This window comes from Echinops telfairi, unplaced genomic scaffold (assembly GCF_000313985.2).
Source record: "Echinops telfairi isolate 266 unplaced genomic scaffold, ASM31398v2 ScPeMD7_19;HRSCAF=73, whole genome shotgun sequence".
Taxonomy (NCBI): domain Eukaryota; kingdom Metazoa; phylum Chordata; class Mammalia; order Afrosoricida; family Tenrecidae; genus Echinops; species Echinops telfairi.
Genome location: NW_022103916.1, coordinates 5,285,321 through 5,306,140, shown reverse-complemented (window position 1 = coordinate 5,306,140; position 20,820 = coordinate 5,285,321). Strand labels below are relative to the sequence as shown.

The window sequence follows — 20,820 nt, the reverse complement described above, 5'->3', positions numbered from 1 at the left end:
GCATGAATGGTGAGACTTCCTCTTACATACTTTGGACATGTTGTCAGGAGAGACCAGTCCCTGGAGAAGGACAAAGAGGAAAACCTTCAACAAGATGGATTGACACAGTGGCTGCATCAATGGGCTCAAACATAAGAACAATTGTGATGCAGGTGCAGGACCAGTGGTGTTTTGTTCTGTTGTACACAGGGTTGCTAGGAGGCAGAACCAACTTGACAGCACTTAGCAACAACTTCTGAAAACTGGATGTGGTGCCCTGGTGTTATTTTCTTCTCTTTATTCATTGCTCTAATTGAGTTTCCATTCTAACAACTTAACATTTACAGTATTTTTAACTGTTCCTTTAGTGGCTATCTTTAATTCTGTAACTTTATAACTTTTAGAAAACTCACATTTCTTGCAGATATTTATTTTCCCTTATATGAGAGTTTGGTATTAAATCTGGAAACATATTTCCCTTACATTATTTCTATGAGACTATACTTATTAGAATTTGTTAAATTGGGTTTCCCATGATGCATGTGCCCAGATTTAGTGAGGTTTGGCTTTTAACTGAAGCCTCTCATATATTTAAGGCTTCAAAAGATTTCATTCTTAAATGACCTTTCCAATGTAAAATTGTCATTGTAAGCCCATGATAAAGTATTAAAACGGCCTTTTGTTTGTTTGTTTGTTTGTTTCTGGGCCTTGGCTTTTGCTTCTACTCTACCTATTGTACTCTTTCCCTCAGAATGGCTGTTACTTCCTTTTCTCAAGTCTCAGTGAATCCTAGGAATTACTCAATTTCTGAATTAATCAATTAATGAAGTTATTAAATTCTTAAGGATCATGAGTTTTCTAATATATTTTACATATTTCAGCTCTTTCAAGTCTTTGTTTCCATTTTATTGGAAGCTCAGATATTATAACCATCCATAGTTCAATTAGATCAAGTGTGATTGTACAATTGTTGCCACCATCATTTTCAAAACATTTTCTTTGTTCTTCCACTCTTTGGTATTAGCTCCCCTTTATCCCTGCCCTCCTCCACCCTACCCCCAAGAACCTTTGTTATTATATTAAATATTGTTATTATTATTATCCACCCCTCTGTATCTTACACCATCCAAAGTATCCATTCACCTGCCATTCTGTTGTTTGTTCCCTCGAAGGGGTTATATAGTCATCATTGGTATCAGTTCCCACCCACCCTCATCTCTTTCTGCACCCTATGGGAATCATTATTCCTGTTAAAATTCCTGAAGGGTTTATCTATCTTGGATGTCATGCATTGAAGGACCTTAATTATACACACGTACATATGCAGGTCTAACAGGATTAATGAGGTAAAATTAACACCATAATAGTAGGGGGAAGAAATATTAAAGAACCAGAGGGTTGCTATGTGTTTCATCAGTGCTATACTGCACCCTGGCTATATCATCCCTTCCATGTGGCCCTTACAGAAGGGCCACATGGTCAAATAACCAAAAGGAATCACTGAGAGATGAATGATGGGTAAACATCATAGTGGGGCAGGAAGAAAGAAATAGAGGAAAGAGCAAGAAAGTAAAAGATATATATAGGTATAAATATGTATATGTATATATGTAAATACATAAACACATAAAGGGGAGTATTTGTCTATGAATGTGTGTGTGTATATAAATACAACACAGAAGCAGATGGACTTTGGGGGTCTACTTAAATCTTACCTCAGTACAAGAATGATTTGTTCTAATAATGTGGCAATGTATGTTACTCACCTTTCCGACACAATCACTGAAAACAAAATGTGTGCATAAGCAAGTGTGGTGAAGAAAGCTGATGTTGTCTGGCTATTAAAAGATACAGTGTCAGAGGGAGGGAGAAATGGGGGGGATAAATAAATGAAAGATATAATGTGTGGGGTCTTAAAGGCTTGAAGTTAAACAAGTGGCCAACTAACAGGGAAGCAACAAAGCCCACATGGAAGAAGCACACCAGCCTGTGTGATCAAGAGGTGTTGCTGGGAATAGGTGTCAGAAGTTCAAAAACAAGCAACCAAATAGACGTAAAGCATTGACAAAATGGATACCCACAAAAATCAAAATTCTTATCTTAATTGTATAATTCTACTTGACATGAAGTATGGAATGATATTTTATATGTATTAAATCCCAACTAATAAAAAGAAAGTCTTCTCTTATAAATTCTTCAATCTATAATACTTTTAAACTTTCAGATCTTTTTCTTATATTCATGGAAATCATAGGATTTCTCTCCTATGTAATTATCTGATATACAATGAGTTTTGACTTCTCTCTGAAGGCTCTGATATGCTTGTTGCATTGATAGGGCTTCTCTCTTGTGTAACATCTTTGATGACTAATGAGTTGATTTCTAGAAGAAAGCGGTATCATATTCATTGCATTCATAGGGTTCCTCCAGTCTTCCCTGATATATGTAACATGACTTCTAGGAAAAGACTTTTCTACTTAAAGTATAATGTTTCTCCTGCATGAATTCTCCAATGAACACTAAGATTCGACTTAAGGGTGGAGATCTCACATAGTCTGCAAGCACAGGAAAACTCTCCTATGAATTCACTGATGTGTGTGCAGTATTGATTTGTCTCTGAAGGATTTCTCACATTCGTTACATTCCCTTGTGTGCACTTTCTGATGCATACTGAGGAGACTTTCCCACTTTTTCTGCACATTCATAAACTTGCTCTCCTGTGTGAATTATTTGATGAACAACAAGGCGGGAATCCTTGCTGATGATTTTTCTACACTCAGAAAATTCTTAAGGCTTCTCTCCAGTTTGAGTTGCATCATGCTGGAGGATGGGTTATGATTAATGCCTTTCTCATATCTATGTCCATGGAGTTTCATGCTATTATTTTTTCATGAATGTTTTGAATTAATGAACTTTCACATTCATTACATTTGTAACTGTCATGGACCTCAAAGCTTACATTATGAGTTAATAAGACTAAATTAACTTGAAAACTTTTTTCATATGAGTCATATAGATAGGGTATTTGTACTGAAGAAACCATTCCTGTGCTCTGAGGAATTGTGTTTATAAATCCATTACATTCATGACCTCTCCCTTTAGTCACAGTTGACTCATTAATGGATAGAGTGTGCCTCTATTTTACTTTGTTTTCTCGGGTACCTGTCCAGGTGGTCATCAACTTGCCAAATGTTTAGAAAGAATAATAACTCAGGTCCTTTGAATATCCCTTTGTAAGAAGCAAATATCTGGTGAAAATGACTTTTTTTCTTTTAGGTATAAATAGCAGTCAGAAAGTAATCAACCATGCATCTTTCCTACATTCTAAGGTATAGGCGAATATATAATGAATAGAAATTAAACAGGAAAGTAACAAGAAACATAAAAGCCTTTGATTGTTTAAGAAAAATAATAGAGGAGAGACAAAATGAAAATAGATTTAAGGAGCCACCATGGGGGGAAAAAAGGTATTGGACGTGTAACACATCCAGGGTTGGGGGGAAACAATTCAAATAAAATGGAAAGGGCTTTTCAGGAAAACTGAAAACAGCTAAAAAACAAAACCCAACTCACTGTCACCGAGTTGATTCTGACTCATATCAATTCTATAGGACAGGGTAGGACTGCCTCTGTGGGTTTCCGAAGCAGTAAATCTTACAGAAGCAGAAAGCCTCTCCTTTCTCCTGCAGAGAGACACGTGGATTGAACCCTTGAACTTATGGTTAGCAGCCCAATATATAGTCCATGACACCACTACAGTTCCAAAAACAACAAAAACTCAACTCACTGCCATTGGGTGGATGCTGACTCATAGCGACTCTGTAGGACAGGGTAGAACTGCCCGCCGTGAGTTTCTGAAACTAGCTGTTCGGGGGAGTGAAGAGTGCCGCCATTCTCCCATGGACCTTCCAACTGCTGACCTTGCGGATCGCAGCCCATCTTGAAACCGCAACCGACCTACACGACAGCGCCAACTAAAGTGGCTAGTAAAATAAGCGGAAGGGTGACTTTAGATTGTTGTCTATTTCCTCGCAGTGATTCTCACAATATCACTGTGTAAAAATAACTCACAAGGAGTTGGCGCTAATGTTCCATATGTCTGGGAAGAGATTTCTGAGTGTGAAAGCGTTCCATTTCTCACGGACTCACGGAGTCTTACTCATCTCCCATTTGTTCTCACCCTACGCTCCTACCAATAAAACTCAAAACTCAGGGCTTGCTTTTTCTATTTTCGAAAGTCCTTCTTCCTCTGAAAACATAATCGCATCTGGTTTAGTAACAGAATTCCCTGTAATGGGAAATAATGCAACACTTGGGCACATCTGTGTGGGCTTCAGAATCTCAAAATAATTATTTTAATGAGGTAAAATTTCACATGGAAGATGGAAATATAAGTACCGTTTTCAGTTGAGGAGGGACTAAGAATGACTAAGAATTTTCAATGCCTGGAATTTGAAGTCAAAGTATTGAAGCACTTTAGAAAGAGAAAGTTCTTCTGTGAAATACATGGTGGATTATTCGTGGAAGCCATCCTCCCCCACAGAGACTAGAGGGCTATGGTTCTCTGGCATCACGTCTCTGTACACAGTCCTCTGAGTAGGTTTTATCTTACTCCATTCATCCTAGGTCAAGCCCACAGCCACATCCTCAAATGACACTGATCCCGGAAATTTCATACTTCTCTATGCAATTAGTTTGATAGAAATTCAATCAATGATCTTTTAAAAGAAAGATGGAATATTCCTTAGAGGGAAGCTTGTTCTTAGGTGCTGTTCAGTCAGTTCCAACCCATAGCAACCCTGTGCACAAAAAAGCAAAACACTCCCGGTCCTGTGCCCTTCTTACAGTGGTCCCTATGCCTGAGCCCATTGCTGCAGCCACAGTGTTAATCCATCTCCTTGAGGGCCTGCCTCATTTTCACTGCCCCTCCACCAAACACTATATCCTTCTCCAGGGACTGGTCTCTCCTGATACCACGTCCAAAGTATGTAAAATGAAGGCTCACCATCCATGCCTCTAAGGAACACTCTAGCCACACCTTGTAACCATCAAGAATATTTATTTTTGTGTTTAAACCTTTTCTTGAATTTTTATAACAATGATCTCATACAATATATTTTGTGACCAATTTCCCTCAGCATAGTATCTTTGAGGTTCATCCATGTATTAAAGTGTTTTGCAGATTTAGAGTTATTCTTTAACATGTCATATGTACCACAGTTTGTTTATCCATTTAGTTGTTGGTGGGCATTTAAGTCGTTTTCATCTTTTGGCTATTGTGAATAGTGCTGATATAAACATAGGTATGTATACATCTATTTGTATCACAGCTCTTATTTCTCCAAGATATACAAGCGGGCTACAAAAAGATCATACGTTTTTTCGTTGCAATTCCATTTTTCCAGGAACTTTTTGAAGCCTCCTAATATACCTACTGGTGGGAAAGCTGGATCATATATAAATACATATGTACAAATGCACTTATAAGATTTCTGTCTCAAAAAAAAAAAAGATTTCTTTCTCTAACTTTTTATGCTATACTCTTTTCCCCAGTGCAGTGTTTGTGCCATTTTATGATCCCACCAGCAATGTATGAGGGTTCCAATTTCTCGTGTACTCATCAGCGTTTGTTGCTTTCTGGTTTTCTTTTTGAACTTTGCTATTAGTGCTGGAGTGAAATAATATCTTGTTTTGCATCTCTCTTATAGATGACCACCTTTCTTCATGAGTTTGTTGACTGCCTGAATGTCTTCTTTGTGAAAGGTATTTCCATATTTTCTTCCCACTTTTAATTTGATTGTTTGTGTTCTTGTTGAAGTTTTCAAGTGTTCTGTAAGCTTTAGAGATTAGTCCCTTGACTGATATACTGTTGCCAACTTTTGCTCCTAGTTTGTGAGTTTTCTCTTTATTTGTTTTTAAAAATCTTTTGATGGGCATAAATGTTTAATTTGAGAGAGGTCCTAGTCATCTAATTTATTTCGTGCCACTGTGGATTTTTTAGTTATGTTGAATAATGTATTGATATTATGTATTAGGGCCCCTAAGTTTGTCCCTAATTTTTCTTTGATGATTTTTATAGATTTGGGTTTTGCAATGAGATCTTTAATCCATCTTGAATTAGTTTTGTGTATAGTGTGAGATATGTATCCCATTTAATTTTTCTACAAAAGGATATCAAGTCTTCCTAGAACAATCTGTTAGAGTACCTCTTTCCCATTTAAAGGGTTATGGCCTTTTGTCAAAGATCAGCTATGCACAAGTGGAGGGCCATAGTTTGGAGCTCTAAATTCGGTTCCATCAATCTATGTGTCTGTCATCACACCAGGACCAGGCTATTTTGACTACCATGGCTGTGTGTGTCAGCTTGTTGTCTATAATATAGACTATATATTACATACTACTATTATATCCATGTTAATTCCCCAAGTGTAGGAATGTGATGGTATAGGAAAATGTCCATATTCTGAGATGTATGATGAAGAATTTAAGAGTAAATGGACATTGTGGCTGCCACCTTTCAAACAGTTACCCTCTCAAAATAAATATATCTGATTAGTATACACCACCACTCATATGTCATTTTGTCATGTTATGATGACTTGCATATTTCTGTGATCCTGGAAGCTATGACATAAACACTTCAAATACCAGCAGAGTCCATTTTTTTTCTTTTTTAAAAATCATTTTATTGGGGGCTCATACAACTCTTATCATAATCCATCCATCCATCCATTGTGTCAAGCACATTTGTACATTTGTTGCCCTCATCATTCTCAAAACATTTTCTTTCTACTTGAGCCCTTGGTATCAGTTCCTCATTTCCCCCCTCCCTCCCACACCTTCCCTCCCTCATGAACCCTTGATAATTTATAAATTACTATTATTTTGTCATGTTTTACACTGTCCGATGTCTCCCTTCACCCACTTTTCTGTTGTCTGTCCCCCAGTGAGGGGATTATATGTAGATCATTATGATCAGTTCCCCCTTTCTCCACCCCCCTCCCCCTTCCCCTTCTGGTATCGCCGCTGTCATCATTGGTCACGAGGGGCTTATCTGTCCTGGATTCCCTGTGTTTCCACTCTTATCTGTACCAGTGTACATGCTCTAGTCTAGCCAGATTTGTAAGGTAGAATTGGGATCATGATAGTGGGGGTTGGGGGGGGTCATTAAAGAAGTAAAGAAAAGTTGCATGTTTCTTTGGTGCTATACTGCACCCTGACTGGCTCGTCTCTTCCCTGCGACCCTTCTGTAAGGGGATGTCTAGTTGCTTACAGATGGGCTTTGGATCCCCACTCCGCACTCCCCTCATTCCCAATGATATGATTTTTTGTTCTTTGATGCCTGATACCTGATCCTATCGACACCTCGTGATCACACATGCTGGTGTGCTTCTTCCATGTGGGCTTTGTTAATTCCGAGCTAGATGGCCACTTGTTTACCTTCAAGCCTTTAAGACCCCAGATGCTATATCTTTTGATAGTCAGGCACCATGAGCTTTCTTCACCACATTTGCTTATGCACCCACTTTGTCTTCAGCAATCGTGTTGGGAAGGTATCATGGAATGCCAATTTAATAGAACAAAGTGTTCTTGAATTGAAGGAGTACTTGAGTAGAGGTTCAATGTCCATCTGCTACCTTAATTCTAAACCTATAAATATATGCACATAGACCTATTTCTCCATCATCATATATAAATATATTTACATATGCACATGCCTGTATTTAGACCTCTATAAATGCCCTTTGCCTCCTAGCTCTTTCCTCTATTTCCTTTTACTTTCCTCATGCTCAGCCTTCATTTGGGTTTCAGTAATTCCTCTCAGTTACATTACCCTGGATCAAGCCCTACCAGGCCTTCTACACCCTCCTCGCCATTGATTTTGGGTTGTGGGGGAAAGGCCAGACTCCCACAACTAATTGCAGGTTCTATAGGCACAATTGAACGGTTAATATATATATTATAATAAAGTCATAGAAAATAAGGAGAGATAGAAGAGAGGTTGAAATAGTGAAGTCAGACACATTTCATGGTAGCATGCCCACCTCCTGGATGGCCATGATCTCAACAGCCAGGTCCGTGCACAGCAAGGGCTGAGAGGGCAGGAGAGGGCAGGGTGAGGAGGGGAAGGACAGGGGGCTGGGGGAGTGAGGGCCGGGAAAGAGGCCAGGGGAGAGGAAAGACCCTTTATTGCTAACACAGGCTTATATATCTTTGGGGAGCATGCAAGCCCCCTAATTACAGGTAAAGACACACATCACAGGAAAGGGGTGCACTTTAAGTTATACAGTAATGAGAGGGGGATGGGGTATACACACATTAGGAAGGGGAGAGATTGGGGGCACACATGTGATAAGATGGGAGAATCCTAGATACAGGATGGCAGCCTAACTTTGGATGTCACCGAGCAGGTTTGACCTGTTCTCTGGCTCTCCATGGAAACCATTATCAGTAGGGTGTGAACCCCACCTACAGTGGACTAGACAGCAGTCTGAATGCTTTCAGGGAGAATATCTCTAAGCATCTGACCTCCTACCATGTGCTGGCAAATAGCCTCTAATGTTTGGCATATCTTTGGGGGAGGCAAAGCTGGGGGGAAAGTCTCTTTATATCCCACATTGGATCACTTGTTGTTCCCTAGTCCCTAGGTTTGTTAACACCCATTTCCTCCCCGCCTCTCCCCCTCTTCAATGTCTCCCCTAGAAACCATAGGTTTCATTTACTCCTCCAGCTTGTTTATCTTGCCTATCTTATCTAGATAGACCTGCAGAAATAATAATATGCACAAAAACAAGACATAGCAAAACAAATCAACAAAAGAAAACAAAACAACAATAACAACAAAAAGAAAAGTCTGTAAATAGTTTGAGGTCTGTTTGTTGACCTTTAGGAGTGTTTCCTGGTCAATTCTGATGGGGTGCCATGCCCTGACCCCAAAGTATATTTTTGGTATTCCCTGGGGACTTCGTTGCTCTGTTCCTCTTGCTATTCTTTTTTTTTTTTTAACCTAATAATTTAGAAATTTTATTTGCCAGAAAGACCATGGACAAAATATAGTTGATGCACATCATAGACAAACAGATTATGTATCTTCTATGTAAAGAGCTCTTGCAAATCAATAAGAAAAAAAGAAAATATACAAAGAAAAAAGTGAAAATAGTAAATATAAGTGGACATTCTACCTCATCCATTTTTAAAGAAACACAAATTGAGGCAAAATTCTTTGACCTATAAAATGATTACCAGTGCTCCAAAGAGTCTAGTTAAAGGAGCACCTTTAATACTTTCTGGAGAACAGTTTGTCAAAAGGTGCCACAGTTTTGAAAAATAAGAAGTATAAGGTTTTTAATTCAACATTTCAGTTCTTATCATTATGATAAATATGGGGAAATTAGAATCATGGTACACAAATGTTTACTAGCATGGAAGGAGCTCCACTGTCTAGTTTTTTGTTTTTTTTTCATTTCATTCAGGCTTTACTGCGTGCATTAAGAGCTTCCTGCTCCCATGAAAGTCAATCTTTTCTTTTTTTTTTTTATTCTCTTTTTTAACATTTTATTAGGGGCTCATACAACTGTTACCCCAATCCATACACACATCAATTGTGTAAAGCGCATTGGTACATCGTTTCTCAAAACATTTTCTCTCCATTTAAACCCCCGACATTAGGTCCTCATTTTTCCCCTCCCTCCCCTCCTCTTGCTATTCTGTTGCACACCCTTAGTGGATCACCTCAGTGTGGTGGAGTCAGATCGGGCGCACTTCCTGCACTGTGTCTCCAGTGTTGTCCCTGGTCAATGAGGGTTGTCGTGTCTTGTAGTGGGGCTGGCCCTATGTTCTTCTCTGTGCTTTCGCTGCTCTGGAAGGGAATATTGTCCTCAGGGTTTGGTGGACCAGGATGTGCTCCACTCTCTCTTCCTCTCCCTTCATTTGCTCCTGTGTGCTCTGATCAGACATGCCCCTCTCCCTGAACTAGCAGGGTCCTTTCATGGTGGACAAGCTCCAGCAGAGTTTCCAGACGAGAAAAAAGGAGGAGGTGGTTCATTTCTGAGAGAATAGCCACTGAAAACCTTATAAATAGCAGAAGAACATTGCCTGATATGGTGTCAGAAGATGAGACCCTCAGGTAGGAAGGCACTCAAAATAAAACTGAAGAATAGCTTCATTCTCAAGGCAGGATCTACTTTAGTAACATGGATGGAGCAAAGATTTTAGGGCTTTGCATGACTTAGAATGAGAAGAAACATTTTAAACATCTGTTAATAATAAGAATGTGGAACATATGAAGGCTTAACCCAGGAAAATTAGAAGTAGCCAAAAATTAGATGGAATGTGTAAAGATTGATAGCTTAGGCAACAGTGAGATGCAATGAATTGGTATTACTCACTTTCATTCTGGCAATCATATGGTTTACTATGGCTGGAATGACAAAGAGGAATGACATCCCATTCATCATCAAAAGAAAATTTTAAGATCTACCTCGAAGTGCAATGCTGTCTGTGACAGGATAATATTCATATACCTACAATAAAGTTCAGTTAATACAGCTATTGTGCAAATTTATATATTTATAACTAAAGTTAGTGATGAAGAAATGGTAGAATTCTACTAAATTCTTTAGTCTGAAATTGATCAAACATACAATCAATAAGTATTGATAATTACTGGTAATTGATATGGGAAAGCTGGGAACAAAGAGGAAGGCTCAGTAGTTCGAAAATATGACCTTGAAAATGAAAATGAAATTGGAGGTCCCATGATAGAATTTTTTGTTTTCTTACTTTTTAAAATAGTCTTATTGGCATATAAGCCACACAACATACGATTTAATTGTTCAGTCATATGAAGAAGAATTGTGTAATCATCAATACAATCAATTTTAGAACAATTATTTTTTCCTACTCGTTGTTGTTAACTCTTCATTTTGCCCCGAACCCTCCCTGCCTTGCTCCTAGGTAATTATTAATCCAATTACTGTTTCTCTAGATTTACTAATCCTGGATTTCATATACAGAAAATCATATGAAACACAAACAAACCAAAAAACACCCAACAACAATTACAAAACCTAGAAAAACCTCAATTAAAAAGCAGAAAATATTAAAAACTGGAATAACTTTAAAATTAGTCAAGAGGGATATTAAATGATAAGGTGTTACATTTCAACTTAAGTACATTTGCCGTAATCAACTTTACAATTGTCTCTTTCTGAGAGAGAGTAGACCTCATTCTGGTGTGCCAATCCTTGAGGTCAATATTCTTGCTCAGAGAAGCTTGTTCCCAGAGATGACTGCAGGGCTGGCCTCAGCTCTAGATGACAACGCTGCAGAGGACAGCCCTGAAGATATAACTCAGGGAGAGGGCACATTCTGACCCACCCACATGGAGGCAAATCAAAAGGGGAGAGGAACAGACCAGTGATGACAGCGAAGGTGGGTGGGTGGGGGCGCGGAGCAGCACTTGGCAGCCCATCTGAACTGGTTGGGGATTACTCACAAGGGGACAACACTGAAAGTCTAAAGGCATAATGGAGAGGGGGGCGTGGGGGCACTAGACCACTCCATCCCTGACTTCAGGAATAGCATGGAGACTTTAGGGTGCTGGCTTTTCAGACATGAATGCTGAAGAGTAAAAGGGTATATGTGTTGATAGGTAAGCAGGACCCGGGATATAATCCTTAAAGGAATGGGGACAGGACTGATGGTTTATAACATGTCCTTCTCTCTATTTAACAGAGAGATATTCATCTGCTCTAAGTCAGGATTCCTGTTAGACTTGTGACTATCTGTATGGTTTCTGTGTGTGTGTGTGTGTGTGTGTGTGTGTTTGGTTTGGTGTTTATCTATACAACATAGGCAGGATAGGCAATCTTACGGAGACTGGAATGATTGTTCCTGTGAGGTGGGGGGGGGTTTCAGTGGGGAGCCAATAATGGCGGGTACAGGAAATAGCAAGTGTTCTAAAATTGATGGCAAGGTGGCTTTTCTTGTCATGTTTGATCAATTGAAGTGTATCTGAGAGGAATTACTGAGAGGCGAATGATGGATAAACATAATAGTGGGGTAGGAAGAAAAAAAGAAAAGAAGAAAATATATATATAAATATGTGTGTATTTGTTTATATATGTATGTATATGCAAATGCAACAAGGAAGCAGATGGACTTTGAGCCTCTACTTCAATCTTACCTCAGCACAATAATGGTTTGTTCTAATAATGTGGCATGGTATGATACCCATCTTCCGGCCATGATCACTGATGACAAAATGGGTGCATAAGCAAATGTGGTGAAGAAAGCCAATGGTGCCCGACTATTAAAAGATATAATGTTTCGGGTCTTAAAAGGTTGTAGTTAAAGAAGTGGCCATCTAGCAGGGAAGCAACAAAGCCCACATGGAAGAAGCACACCAGCCTGTGTGATCATGAGGGGACGGGAAGAGGTATCAGAAGTTCAAAAGCAAACAACCAAATTGATATGAAGGGGTGTGCATGTAGTGGAGACCCAAAACCCACCTGTAAGATAATTGGACAGTCCCTCTCAGAAGGGCTACACAGAAGGGATGATAAATCCAGGGTGCAGTATGGCACTGATGAACCATATAACTAGCCTCTAGTTCTTTACTATTTCCTCCTCTTACTATTATGGTTTTTACCTCGTTAATCACGTTAAATTTGCCTCTTTTCGTTTGTGTACTTAAGATGTTAAGAATTAAGGTTGCGGATGGACACTGGGCCTCGACTCAAGTACTCCCTCAACACAAGAATGCTCTGTTCTAATATTCCAGCATTCCGTGATGCTCACCTTCCCAATACGATCGCTGAAGACAAAATGGGTACACAAGTAAATGTGGTGAAGAAAGCTGATAGTGCCCAGCTATCAAAAGATACAGCATCTGGGGTCTTAAAGGCCTAAAGGTAAACAAGCAGCCATCTAGCTGAGAAGCAACAAAGCCCACATAAAAGAAGCACACCAGCCTGTGTGATCATGACGTGTCAATGGGATCAGGTATCAGACATCAAACACCCAGAACAAAATCATACCCAATGTGAATTGGGGTGGGGGTGGGGGATGTAGTGGAGACCCAATGCCCATCTTTAGACAATTGGACATCCCCTAACAGAGGAGTTGCAGGGAAGAAATGATCCAGTCAGGGTACAGTATAGCACAGATGAAACATAACTTTCCTCGAATTCTTTGGTGCTTCCTTCACCCCATTATCATGACCTCAATTCTACCTTACAGATCATATTAGACCAGAGCATGCACACTGCTACAGAGAAGAGCCAGCAATACAGGGAATCCGGGATAGATAAACCCCTCAGGGCCAATACAATGAGAGTAGAGATACCAGGAGGATTAGGGGAGGGTTGGGTGAGAAAGGGGGAATCTATCACAAGTATCAACCTATAACCCCCTCCCAGGGAGAGGAACAATGAAAAAGTGGGTGAGAGGAGACAGAGGACAATGTAAGATATGAAAATAATAATCTATAACTAAGGGTTCATAAGGGAGGGTGGACACAGGAGGGAGGGGGAAGAAATGGGGAGCTGATATGAGGGGCTCAAGTGGGAAGAGAATGCTTTGAAAATGATGATGGCAGCATATGTGCAAATATGCTTTGAAAATGATGATGGCAGCATATGTGCAAAAATGCTTGACACGCTGGATGAATGATTGTCATAAGAGATGTAAGAGCCCCCAATAAAAGTATGTAATAAACAAATATATATATATGAAGATTTTTCGGTACATGAAAGTCAAGATAGATAACCTATGAGAAACAGTAATAGGAGTAATGGGTCCCTGAGGGTACAGGAAGAGAGGAGGGATGAAGGGGGGAAGGGTAGTTGATGGCACTGATGACTGTATAACCCCACTCGGTGGGTACGAAGAGGATTGTATGTGAATGGATATATTGGATTGTGTAAGATATATATATATATATAGTGGGGGAAAGGAATCAGAGTTCCTGGGGGGTATGATGGGGGAGAAAGTGGATAAAGGGATGTTGATATCAAGGAGTTCAAGAAGAAAGAAAATATTTTGAAACTGATTATGGTAGCAATTGTACAACACTACTTAATGTGATTGAACTATGGAATGCTATGATATCTGTAAGAGCTCCCAATAAAACAGTTTTTTAAAAGTCTCTGTATTATAGCAAGCTATGGCCAGAGGGGATTCACCAGAGGTGTTATCCCTGTGGGGACCCTGCAAGTGGATTTTGGACTTCCACTGTCATTCATAACCTTCTGCAAACCAGGTGTTCAGAATTTAATCTCTGATGTCATCCCCTCCTTCGGATTTGGATTGTATTATTTGCAATCCTTGGATCACACAGATTGATGTGCTTCCTCCATGTGGACTTAGTGATGCCTCACTTAGATGGCTGCTTATTTGAAGATAAGCGTTTAAGACTCCAGATGCTATTCTTTCTGATAACTAAGAACCATCTATAATTTTAGGAAATTAGTTTAATATTTGTTTCACTAAAAAGAATTTTAAGAAATTAATTTAATATTTGTTTTACTTTTGCTAAAAAATAGCATTAAAATTTTTCATCAGTCACCCACAGACCTCATTACTCATCTCAGACACTCCCATTCACCCCATAGACCCTACTGTTCACCAGAGACCCTTCATCAATCACTTCACAGACCCTCCGTTATTCACAGAGACACCCACAAGCTCTCAAACCCACACTCCATTATTCCTGAACTAATAGACTTCTCTATCATTGTCCTTCACATTGCTCCGCCACATCCTTCACCCTGGCTCTGCTCTCAGGACCTAAAAGTGCCTTCTTAGGTAGGATTTGTCTCCCTACTTGGACAAATAGAATCACCATCCCCTGAAATTTCCTTCTTCTTCCAATCCTCCGTGGTGGGACCAATGGTGTATTAGGTTATCTTTCACACCCTCAGAAGCAATGGGAGAGCCAAGCCCCTTCAATTATAAAAATGGTCTCATTTCCTATGGTTCAAAAACTCTGCCACCTGCTCTGACATCAGCCATGGTTTCACAAAGCTTCCGCCTGGGTGTTTTATTCGACAGAGGAGACATGTATTTTTGGGGTCCCAGAAGTGCCCTTAATATTTCAGAGGCATGGTTATTCATAACTGGTTCTTAAAACCCAGGGTGAGACAGGGAACACTTTGACATTTAGTAGGGGTGAATGGGAGTGAGCAAGGCTGGGTAATGGCACAGGGGGATGGGGAGGGGGATGCTTATCCATAGAGGTGGGAGATAAAGTAGTGAGGTCAGAGAGTATCATCCTCACCTAGAAGATTTCTCTTTGGAAAAATCAGTTCTAAAACATCTGGGAAAAGTAAAGAATCCTTGGAGGTATACACATACACTTTACCTAATCTGTCACTCATCACCCTCCCTTCCAAGAGGCAAGACCCATCCTCAACTGACTCTCACAGCCCTGGCTTCACAGCCTATGCAGCTTTCTGTCGGTTCCTTCTAAGACAGAAGGGCCAATGCAGACCTGTTACTAAGCCTGGGCTGAGGCTCACTTTACTTACCGAGGGCACATGTGATCTTTGTAGTGGGTGCACACAAACATATAAACACACGTAAATACTTGCCCCTACTCACAATGATCCTATGTAAACTCACAATGATCCTATGTAACTCAGACTTAATGTGAGAAGGCTTCAAAAAAGTTTGGGGAAAATTCCATTAAGTTTTAATTCCATCTTTCCACGAACGTTTTAAACACCCCTCATAGAGTTAGAGGTTCAAGGTAAAACAAAGGGGGCATTGACTTTAGAAGACTTAACAAAAGGCTGGGCTGGAGGTCAGCCCCAATGGGACCTATAGCTACAAAGAGAGTAGTTTTGAAAGTGCAATAGTTAAGAAAGCCCTGGGAGTCAAGGTCTCTACTATGATATCTATCATAATATGTGTATCATAATATATATACACATGATATATATCAAACTCATGATTTCGACACATAGCAGCTGAGACTATAAATCTTTATGGGAGTAGAAAGTCCAGTCTTGCTCCCCACCAGGGTGTATACCTAGGTAAGATTTAACAAACACCCTGCTTCAAGGTTAAATCACAGGTGCACTGGTAACAGAATAGTAGTCCAGTTTCTAAGTCATTCCACAGAGGTTTTGAAGGTGGAAATATTAAATTAGAACCAATTTTGAAATATATACCTAAACACACACAAACCCTCAGTGCTATGGAGGCAATTCTAACTCATAGCTATCCTATAAGAGAGGGTAGAATTGCTGTGTTAGTCTAGGTAGACTAGAGAAACAAATCCAGAGGCACTTAAATATATGCATAAGAAAGAGCTTTATATACAAGAGCAGTTGAATATTGAGAAAACATCCCAACCTAATCCAGATCAAGACTATAAGTTCTATATTAGCCCATATGTCCAATACCAACCTATAAATTCCTCTTCAGACTCACGAAAAACATGCAATGATGCCATATGCAGGAAGATCACAGGCCAGTGGGTGGAAGGCCTTGTGGATCCAGTGGCAGTGTAAACATCTCAGTGCTGGCAGAGGTCTCCACATGGCTCCTCTGGCTCCAGAGCTCTAGCACAGCTCTATGTGTCTTGTCAGCAGGAATGTCTTGCAAGGAGTGGACATGTGTCCCACCTCCAGCAAGCTATTTATATTCTTAGCGTCTCCAGATTAGGTCATCAAGCTGCAACCTGATTGACAGGCTAGCCTCCACCCCTCCACTTTTAAGTCTCAAATTGACAACAGATTATGTAATTACCACATTTGCCCATGTGAGTTTCTGACACTGTAACTCTTTAGGAGAGTAGACAGCCTCCTCTTTTTCCCACAGAGCAGCTAGTGGTTTCCAGTTGCTGACCTTGCAGGTAGCAGCCCAACTCCTAACTACTATGCCACCAGGGCTCCCAACCCACTGTCATCAAATCAATTCCAACTCATAGTGACTCTACAACACAGTATAAAATGACCCTTTGAGTTTCTGAGACTTTAAATCTTTAGGGAATAGACATATTTCTCCTGGGGAGTGAATGGTGGGTTCAAACCACTGAACTTACGGTTAGAAGCTCAACACATAACCCACTATGCCACCAGACAATCATTAATGATGATATAGCAAATAAAGGCTCACTACCTATACCAAAGAAGCAGTGATGATAGAAGAATTAACAAAGGCCTGAATTTAGGATCAGCCCAAATGAACACTCATGACACAAGTGTTAAGTGAAGGTTAGAGTAGATTCATGTAGAAGGAACACTAAAGTTGGAAGTGTTCCCAGATGTTCTTTTTTTTCCCTGTAGCACACCTTTCCTAATTTTATTATTATTATTTACAGTTTAAAAAATGTATAATAGTTTTGTTTACACATAATTTGCATATCATACAATTCAACAGTTGGATCATTCAATCATATCAAGGAAAACTGTACAATCATTACCATATCAATTTTAAAACATCCCCCCCAGCCACCCATAGTTAAATTGCCTTTAAAATGAGCTGTGGAATCATACTCAGTTCTAGTGCTCCCTCGCCACTCCGGCCTTCATTGTTTACTCCTGAAATTCCCTTCCCCTCCTTTCCCCCGCCCAGCCCCTGTATCCCCTATCAACCCTTTAAAAAAATTGTTTTATTAGGGGTGCATACAACTCATCACAATCCATACATACATCAATTGTGTAAAGCACATTTGTACATTCATTGCCCTCATCATTCTCAAAACATTTCCTCTCCACTTAAGCCCCCGGCATTAGGTCCTCATTTTTCCCCTCCCTCCCCACTACCGCCTCCCTCATGAACCCTTGATAATTTATAAATTATTATTTTGTCATATCTTGCCCTGTCTGACGTCTCCCTTCACCCACTTTTCTGTTGTCCATCCCCCAGGGAGGGGGGCACATATAGTTCCTTATAATAGGTTCCCTCATCTAGGACAGATGAACCCCTCAGGACCAGGGGTGACAGTGGCGATACCAGGAGGGAAGGGGGGCGTAGAAAGGGGGAATTGAGCACAGGGATCTACATATAACCTCCTCTCTGGGGGATGGGCAGCAGAGGGGTGGGTGAAGGGAGATGCCGGGTAGTGTAAAATAAGATATAATAATAATTTATAAATTATTAAGGGTTCATGGGGAGGGGGAAGGGAAAGGGAGCGGGAGGGGAAAAAAGGAAAATGAGCTGATTCCGGCAACCCAAGAGGAAAGTGAATTTTGGGAATGATGAGGGCAACAAATGTATAGGTGTGCTTTACACAATTGATCTATGTATTGTGATGAATTGTATAAGCCCCAATAAAATGATTAGATAAAATAGAAAAAATAAAAATAAAAAAGCTTAAAAAATAGGTTCCCTCTTTCCAACCCACTCTCCCTCTACCCTCCCAGTATCACCACTCACACCACTGATCCTGTAGGGATCATCCACCCTGGATTCCCTGTGTTTCCAGTTCCTATCTGTATCAGTGTACAGCCTCTGGTCTAGCCAGACTTGCAAGGTAGAATTTGGATCATGATAGTGGAGGCGGGGACATAGAGGGAAATTTAACTGAGTCATTGTTGTACAGACCAGAGGGACAATGATGGAGAAAGAATTCACAGAGGTAAGGAAAGATTCACACACTAATTATGCTAAGAAGGGGGAAACTGAACAGAATCTCAAATTTAATACAAAGATCCAAAGGAATTGTTAATCTTCTACCTTCAAAACACTGTATTCTAGATTTAAATCAGAATCCATTAACTGAAACAGATTCCTGAGTACAAGGTCAGATCAGAGGGACATTAATGGTGGAAGAGTTAACAAGGATATGGTTTGAATATCAGCCAGATGAGCATCTATGGTGGACTATTTCAAAGATGCCTGCATTAGGCCCCTATTACACAATATGCTGGTTTAAAATGACACCAAGGTATTATCTTAGAGTTGGGGTGGGGGTGTGTGAAAAATCTAAAATGGGTTTTTCTGGGCTGAATGGTGTCTCTCCAATAACTCTTAGAGTTCCTTTGTCTTTTCTACTTTCCAGAGGCTGCCTTCATTCCTTTGATCATGATCTCTCCTTCCATAGTCCAACCCAGCAGTATAGCATCTTCAAGTGTCTCTCTGAATTTGACTCTACTTCAATCATTACATCTTTACTCTGACTGACCCTCCTGCCTCTCTCTGATAATAAACTTATTGATTTTATTGGGACGCACAGAAAATAGATTTTTTTTCAAAATCAAGACATTTAGTCACATCTACAAAGACCCTTATACCATGTATGCTTAATATATTCATAGATTTCAGAGAATAGGACATGGATGCTGTCTGCCATATTGCCCAATTTTCTGTCTGCCATAATGACCAATTTTCAGGTCAGAACACAGGGCTTTTGAAGATTTCATTAAGGTTCAGAGACATTAATATGAAAGATAAGGTTGAATTCATATCAAACAGGAATCGATGAGTGCCCTAGACTGTGGTGTCAGAATTGTTTAAAAGACCTGGGTTAAGTATCCTAATGAGCAAAATTGATGGTAGAAATCACAACAGAGACCCTGGACCCTGGATCAAGGTCATGTGATTGTTGATGGTATAAATGTTAACAGAAGTCTAGGTTTAAGTTCTAAAACATGTGGTGGTGATGGTGGTGGTGGTTGGTTGGTGTCTCCCATTCAGTTCTGATTCATAGCATCCCCGTGTATAAGAGAAGAAGCATCATCCGGTCCCGTGCCATCCTCACAATTGTTCTTAGGTTTGAGCCCATTGTCGCAGCCACTGTGTCAATTCATCTTGTCAAGGGACGTCCATTCGGTTGTTGCTCCTCCTCCTTCTCCAGAGACTGGTCTCTCCTGATAATGTGTCCAAAAAATGTTAGATAAAGTCTTGTCATCCTAACCTCCAAAGGAGCATTCTGGGTTTGGGGGCACTGACAATGAAATGCTTAACAGGTAAAAGGGGAAGAAAAAACAAGGAAGAAGTAGAAAAGGTGATATTACATTGTGAAGATTATAGTCAATTAGATAAAACAAAATGTGTATTAATTTTTGAATGAATGGAAAATTGATCTGCCCTGTAAACCTTCACTAAATTCACAACAAAATGCTTTTTTTAAGTTACAGGCTTTGTTTTCATGTCAGTGAACTGAAGATGGAATAGTTAGCCAAGACCTATATGAGATACCCCAATAAGTGGGGCATTAATGGTGAAAGCATTCATAGAAGCCTGGGTTGAGAAAAAACTGAATAGGGAGCCAGGTCTCAGGTTTCAGGCCTAAGTGCCAATGATAGTATAAGAGTTAACAGAAGACCAGGATCAAGGTCAGATCTCAGGGTTATAGATAGTGGGAAAAGGACCCAAGGTCTAGATTCAATGTGGAGAACAGAGAACATAAATTTCTGTCTGGTTCTGTCTAAGCTTGTTTAGTACTATAACTCTGTTCATCTTTAATAAACCAAAAAACCAGTCTCACTATCACCAAGTCAATGCTGAGTCATAGTGACCCTGATGTGGGTTTCTAAAACTGTAACTGTTTACGGGAATAGAAAGCCCAGTATTTCTCCCACAGAGTTGCTGGTGGTTTCAAATTGCCAACCATGCATATTGCAGCCCAATTTGTAACCATTATACCACTGGGTATCCTTTAATAGTTCCTTGAAATGGGTGGGAAACTAAGAATAACTGTATTCCTGGAAATTAAGAATTTTCCTCAATTTAGGACCAAAATCCTGTTCTAGAATTTTCTGACACAGTGAGTAATGCTCTTCCTGTATATCTCTGGATTCCATACTCAGAGTTTCTGTTTGATCAAGGATGAGGTCCGATCTTTTCCATTTAATTTTTATTGGAAATAATTTCAAACTTAGAGAAAAT

At 39.9% G+C, this 20,820-nt stretch overlaps 1 long non-coding RNA gene across 1 annotated transcript; it reads left to right on the top strand.

Moving 5' to 3' along the window:
• The first annotated feature begins 5,686 nt into the window (after nucleotides 1-5,686).
• On the top strand, nucleotides 5,687-19,156 carry LOC123521476. The gene is made up of 2 exons (XR_006679916.1): nucleotides 5,687-5,742; nucleotides 18,992-19,156. It is a non-coding gene; the product is annotated as an uncharacterized LOC123521476 (long non-coding RNA).
• Nucleotides 19,157-20,820: the final 1,664 nt, after the last annotated feature.